Source organism: Miscanthus floridulus, chromosome 8 (assembly GCF_019320115.1).
Source record: "Miscanthus floridulus cultivar M001 chromosome 8, ASM1932011v1, whole genome shotgun sequence".
NCBI classification, from domain to species: Eukaryota; Viridiplantae; Streptophyta; class Magnoliopsida; order Poales; family Poaceae; genus Miscanthus; species Miscanthus floridulus.
The window spans coordinates 175,133,015-175,138,861 of NC_089587.1; the positions used below are offsets into that span (position 1 = coordinate 175,133,015).

Sequence of the window (5,847 nt, forward strand, 5' to 3'; positions counted from 1 at the left end):
CGCCAGACACCGCCACCAACGGCATGCCCCCACGTCAGATAGATCACCCACGGTTCTTGCAAGACCCCTGCTCCCATCTGTGAATGTCACCGTCGGTGTTAGCCTGTTGCAGTAGTAGTAATAACTAGTTGCTGCCGTGCGCCCCTGCACGTGTTGCGGTATGGTTTGGAACATGTGAAAACGAAGTTTATTTCTAGAGATGATAAACCATATATCTAAGAAGACTATACGTAGGCAATATCAGGGCCGTGCCGTCAGATTTACAGGCCCTGTTCGAAGCTCTAAGTGAGGCCTGAATCAAAGTTCTAAATATAGCTAAAATAGTATATATACTGTAGAGCAAATGTGATATATCAAGAATAGTACCTTTTGAACCAATCTTTACTTGAATAACATCATTCTCTTAGTGTTCTTTGAAATAAAATCTTCAATAATATGCTCATAGTTAATCTTCTGGAGCAATCCACTCTCAAGTGCTATCGTAGCCAAACTATTAAGTCTTTCTTGTGTCATTGTAGAATGCAAGTATGACTTCAATAGCTTCAACTTAGAAAAGCTCCGCTCCGCTGAAGCAACAGTCACAGGAATGGTCAATAAAATTCTATATGCAATAGCTGCATTGGGAAAACAATCATGCCGCTTTAGAAACTTAAGGATTTCAAGTGAACCCATATATTCTCTTGGAATGAAATCCTGAAGAAATCTCAACTCTGTATATAGTTCATTAGCATCAATATCAGATTTCCCATCTCTTTTAAGGACTACTTCAAGATTGTCACAAGAAGATTTCAAGTTGTTACTATCCAATGGCTGCAATGAGTCGGAAGTAAATAAGAAACCAAAATTCTTTTGGTACTCCTGATATTGTTCAAATCTTCTTGTAAGCGAGGCAATAGCTTGGTCAACAATAGGTATAAAATAGGTGGTTCTAATAATTCCTCTGGAGACTGTGTGGCAACATTTGTGTCATCTGGGTTCTCATCAAATTGTCTCTTTCTTTTAGTTTCTCGCTTTTTACGAAATGTTGTGTCGATATCTAGCTCAAGTGCAATTCATTTGGCTGCCTCCCATGCTTCTAAGAAACCAGTTTCTTTGTACCCTTGGAAGAAAGAAATTAGCCCTTGCACCTTCTCAATAGCAACATCAATAAGCATATCCTTTGCTTGCAAGTGCTTGCTTACTAAATTAACAGCATACAATACCTCATACCAAATGACTATTGCCACTATAAATTCAAATTCTCCAAGTTCATTATTTGCCAAACCTTTAGCCTCACTGCTAGTTTTTAAATCATTATCAACATCATATACCTGAAATTCAGAAGAAAAAAAGATAAGTTAAATTTTGAGGAGAGCCAGAGAAAATGTATAGTTATTAATATGTCAATGCCAAATACTTGAAGTAGAGCCTCTCGAATGTCGGCGCATTGAAATCTGATAGCTTTAACACTTTCAACACGACTCTCCCGTCGTGTAGCTGACACTGACTTGAGAGTCAATCCCGTTATGTTATCTTTCAGAATCTGCCATTTCTTAGTGGAATTAGCAAAAGTTGTATAAATGCGTTGGATGATTCCAAAGAAGTCCTTAGCTCTACCACAAGTCTTGGCCATATCACAAAGTGTCAAATTAAGGCTGTGGCAACCACAAGCAGAATAGAAAGCTCTAGGATTTACATCCAAAAGTCTCCTTTGCACCCCTTGATGTTTTCCTTTCATATTTGACCCATTGTCATAACCTTGGCCTCTCACATCATCAATATCAAGATCAAGACACTTTAGTTCATTCTCTAGCACAAAAAAGTCCTTGTCCGGTTGTATCATTTACATCTAAAAATCCTAGAAAGGATTCTTCTATGGAAATATTATCTGAAGATGAATCCACATATCTTATAATTAAAGACATTTGTTCTTGGTGGCTTGCATCAGGGGTACAATCAAGTATGACAGAGAAATACTTTGCTCTCTTTATTTTCCTTACAATTTCAGACTTAATAGTAGAAGCAAGCAAGTTGATCAACTCATTCTGAATCTTTGGATCAAGATAATGAAGTAGAGTTTCTTCACTTGTAATACGACGAACATGCTCTTGGATAACTAGGTCAAATTCAGCCAACATCTCTATCAAACCTAAGAAATTTCCGTTGCTATCTTCATATAGTTTGTTGTTAGTACCACGAAATGCTAGATTGTGCTTGGCAAGAAATTTAACAATGCAAACAATTCTGAATAATACTTTTCTCCAGGTGGTCTTTTTCTTTCTCAAGTTGTCGCTGAGCAGTTTTGTCAATAGCTTGATCACTTTGCAACCTACTGCATAACTCATACCAAGTGGTCATATTCAAAACATGATCTGCACTTGTCTCATGCTCTTTAAGCCTACTACCGAGATGTATCCAATCATTATACCCCTCAGTTGCCAATTGACCCTTTCTATGCCCTTTTGTAAGTAATTTACAACTGAAGGAAAATACTCTATCGAGTTCCTTAGAATAGACAAGCCAATCTCTATCACAATGCTCTCCATTTGATAGAATTCTAGTATAGAATAGTGCAGAAAATCTTCTAGAATATCTATCCTTGGGACCTTTCTGAATTGATAAGTCTCTTCTAGGGCCTTTTTGTGCTAAAATATCTATCTGTTTAGGATTAAGTGAATCCCAATATCTTGGATCAAATATATTAGGCTGAAAAGAATCACAACATTCTCACTGTTATCACCATCATTATAAGTTTCAACATTTATGTTATTAGTAGGAACTTCCTGAACCTCAGCATTATTTTCTGTCCCTGTCTGACCATCTCTAAGATCATTTTCAATATTACTATCAAGTGCAGGACCTTGATCAACTGCCTTATTACCGGAAAACACGTTTGATTCTTTTATAATAAATCTATCCATTGCTCTTTCTGAGATTGAGTTAACTCCTCAATTTTTTTGTTTCTTCTTACGCTTTTGGTTACCGGATTCATATTTTCTAAACCGATTTGTAGAAGACATGACTTCAAAAGATGAAAAGAATAAAATTAAAATTATACAAGCAGTTCTAGACTTTCATACAAAGGATTTAATTAGTACAAGTACAATACAGATGGAATTGAAAAAAAACAATACCTTCAGTCCTGCAGGCGCCTCCGCCTCGGACCTCTTCCTATCGTTGGTGCCTGCATCACTGCTTGCAAGACGAACAGATGAGCGCCGGCCGGAGACGAGATGATCATATGAACACGAAGCGTCGCGCCGTCGCCACACACGCGAAGTCACCGCGAGGGCTGCGGACTTGCGGAGACAGGAGACGAGTGCGCGGACTTGAACTGGGTGCTGCTGGTCTGGCCTCGCTAGAATACATAGGGCCTTCTACTACTGTGCTTATTTTTTGAGGCCCTGTAATTTTTGGGGCCCTGTACGGACGTACGGGTTGCACACCCATGGGCACGGCCCTGGGCAATATACATTTTGATGGTTAAGTTTTGATACTTGCATTACATAGGGGTGGATTTACATACATAGTGGTTAGGATCCAGAATTGTTTGCTCGGCCTGCATTGACATATTATACAAAAACAAGCATATAACAACCTTCCATTAACACTGCAGTTGTGAGAATGTTTTAGTTTAGTTCTTATTTTGCAAAATAAAGTTAGTGAGAAAGCTATTGATGTGTTTGTTCTGTGTATTGGGATATCTTACTGGACATCTCGTAAAGACACATGCATTCTTTGTGATGCTGCAGCCCATGGAGTAACCTGCTTAGCATATTTCAGTATGTGTAGTTGTGGTGGAAATGCAATTATTTGATTGTTTCAAGTATTCTATGTACCATGCACCATGCACACCTGCTGCAGAGGAAGTGCATCGGCAGAATGTAGTAATAGTATAATATGTGTTGTTATAGTGTGGGATGTGGAACTGGACATATTTACTACCTCTATAAATTCGTTCATAGGAGCTTGCTACAGCGGCTGTCTACCGCTGAGCTCCCTATTCACTACCGGAGACTGTGTATTTACCGAGTGCCCCGACAATTACCGAGTGTCAAAAGTCGGGGCACTCGGAAAAAAGTACTTACCGAGTGCCAACACTCGGAAAACATAAACACCCGGTAGTCAACCGCTTTACCGAGTCAGCACACTCGGTATATTCAGACACTCGGTAAAACTACAAGTTTACCGACGGGGTGCACTCGGTAAAAACGGTCACTCGGTATTAACGTGCCACGTCACCTAGGACAGCAACCGTGCCTAGACGGCGTCAAGGCATGACATGTTTACCGAGTGTTATGATCATACACTCGGCAAACATGAAAATTTTACCGAGTGTTGGGCAAATACACTCGGTAAACACTATCTTTTACCGAGTGTATTGTCCCAACACTCGGTAAAATTCAACCAAATTTCTTGTTTTTCCCTTCATTCTTTTTCCTCTATCCACATATGATATTTAGTACTCCATTCCAAAATATGGTGTTTATTTCGATTTATTTACTATATTTCACAAATTTTTCATTCTTTATGAAAATTAGGAACATATTGTGTGAATTTAATTGTAATAATTAAAATCGAACTCGATAAATCACAAGATTGGAAGAATTAACATTGAAGCATACATCTATGTTATAGAAAAAATTTCATAACGTTTTGGAAGTATTTTTACATTCGTCGCTGCCGAACCGGTACATCTCCCAAAGAGACGCTAAACATTCACAATGAGAGTAGGATTTCTATTAAGAGTGAAATTCAACATTATGATTTCAACTTGGAATTTTTTAGATAGTAAATAGATGACATGAAATAGTTCATGTGAAAGTTTGGTGAATTTTAGGATTAAATTGGCATTTTTTCTTTTTTGTTTTGCATGAAATAATGGATATTTTTACCGAGTGTGACCTCAAACACTCGGTAAAAGGTTAGCCACGGCCCACCTGTCTGCCACAGTGGGCTGCCATGCTTATGTTTACCGAGTGCCGTAGATCTGGGCACTCGGTAAACATGTACCAGGCCCACATGTCATTGGGCTGCGGTGCTTGAGTTTACCGAGTGCCGTACATCTAGGCACTCGGTAAACAGAAGCATTCAACAAGCCGTTTCTCCCTCAAATCGTTCACAGACACACACACACCGCACACGCCTCCCCACCGCCGCGGCCGACTCCTCCCCTCCACCACCGCCGCGGCCGACTCCTCCCCCCCACCACCGCCGCCACCGGGCGGTCCCCCACAGCCGCCGCCACCGGAGAGACGGAGAGAGAGAGAGAGACGGAGAGAGAGACAGCGGCACCGGCGCACCGGACGACGATCCCCTCCGCCGACGCCGCCCCGTGCTCCCTCCTTCGCTCCCGTTCCCGCGAGGTGGGGTGGGGTGGGCCCCAGCAGCAGCGGCGACGGCGAGCACTCTCTCCCCTCCCCTGACCGCGGCCTCCCCTTCCGTACGTGCTCCCGCCGCACCGGTGGCGACAAGGGACCCCTGCCTGCTCCCGTCGACGCCAGGTACCTGCCCTGTTGCCCACCTCTCCCCTCCGTCTGGTGGCGCCGTGATGCGATGGAATGGAAATGGATGGATTAACCCTAAACCATTTTGAAGTGATGTATTGACGTAAACTGATTTAAGTTCAGTCATCTAGCAACTCCTAAAAGAAGAGATAAACCCTACCATACCTTACGAAAGCCAACTGAAATTGCACCATCACTTTCTGAAGCAGCTAGCTCCTGCTCCACCTTCTCAAGACCTTTGTTTATTGCTTGCATTTCTTCCGCAAGCAATTTCAGCTGGATCTGTGGGGATTAACAAATTCAATTGTTTCGTAACATACTTGATGAGTAGAAAGCTCATTATTCACCCAGAAGTGCAAAA

The 5,847-nt window shown here is 41.5% G+C and overlaps 1 pseudogene; it reads right to left on the reverse strand.

Annotated features, from left to right (window-relative positions):
- Positions 1-381: 381 nt before the first annotated feature.
- On the reverse strand, positions 382-2,900 carry LOC136470209 (uncharacterized; annotated as a pseudogene).
- Between the last annotated feature and the right edge of the window lie 2,947 nt (positions 2,901-5,847).